The 816-nt window shown below is 27.6% G+C and overlaps 1 non-coding gene across 1 annotated transcript; it reads left to right on the top strand.

Moving 5' to 3' along the window:
- Positions 1-577: 577 nt before the first annotated feature.
- On the top strand, positions 578-688 carry LOC140965975 (small nucleolar RNA R71). The gene has a single exon (XR_012173193.1). It is a non-coding gene; the product is annotated as a small nucleolar RNA R71 (small nucleolar RNA).
- Positions 689-816: the final 128 nt, after the last annotated feature.

Genomic DNA, 816 nt, shown 5'->3' with positions numbered 1-816 from the left:
GGAATATAACCTTGATGATTTTGGTTATTTTGAAAATATTTTTGTGACGGTTGTGCATTATGATCATTCCTCCAACTAAAATTAGGATGATTTTTCCATCCATGATTATATGATGTTGAAAAAAGATCTAGTATTGGTTTTTTATAATTGTTATCATAATTTGCTTGTTCATGGAGACATTCTTTAAATGAAGGTAATGTTGGACAATATTTTGTAGCATGATCATGTGTATCACATATATGACAAAAAATTTCTTGAATATTTTTTAATTGACCACTCATTTTCATTTCTAATGACTCAATTTTTCTTGCTAAAGATGAAAGTTTATCTTGAATATCTATATCATCTTTAAGATTATAGATATCACTCCCATTTGTTGAATTATTGATTTTAGTTGTTTTTGGTTCTATTGTGCCTATATTATCTCAATTTTGAGCATTTTCTGCTAATGAATCCAAATACTCCATAGCTTCATTTGGGTTTTTATCTTCAAAAGTTCCATTACACATGAATTCTATCATTTGCCTATCTTTAGGTATTAGACCTTCATAAAAGTGAAACTATTCTCCATGTTTCAAAACCATGATGTGGGCATGTATTAAGTAATTCTTTATATCTATCCCAACATTGATAAAATGTTTCTCCTTGTTTTTTAGAAAAAGTAGTAATTTGTCTTTTAAAAGAGTTTGTTCTATGGGAAGGAAAAAACTTTTTGAGAAATTGTTGTTGCATTTCTTTCCATGATCTTATTGAACTTGATCTCAAATTTTTTTGCCATGTTTTAGCTTTATCTTTTAAAGAAAAAGGGAAAAGCTT

This window comes from Primulina huaijiensis, unplaced genomic scaffold (assembly GCF_012295235.1).
Source record: "Primulina huaijiensis isolate GDHJ02 unplaced genomic scaffold, ASM1229523v2 scaffold18083, whole genome shotgun sequence".
NCBI lineage: Eukaryota > Viridiplantae > Streptophyta > Magnoliopsida > Lamiales > Gesneriaceae > Primulina > Primulina huaijiensis.
The sequence above is the reverse complement of the archived record's forward strand: the minus strand, read 5'-3'. Positions and strand labels throughout refer to the sequence as shown.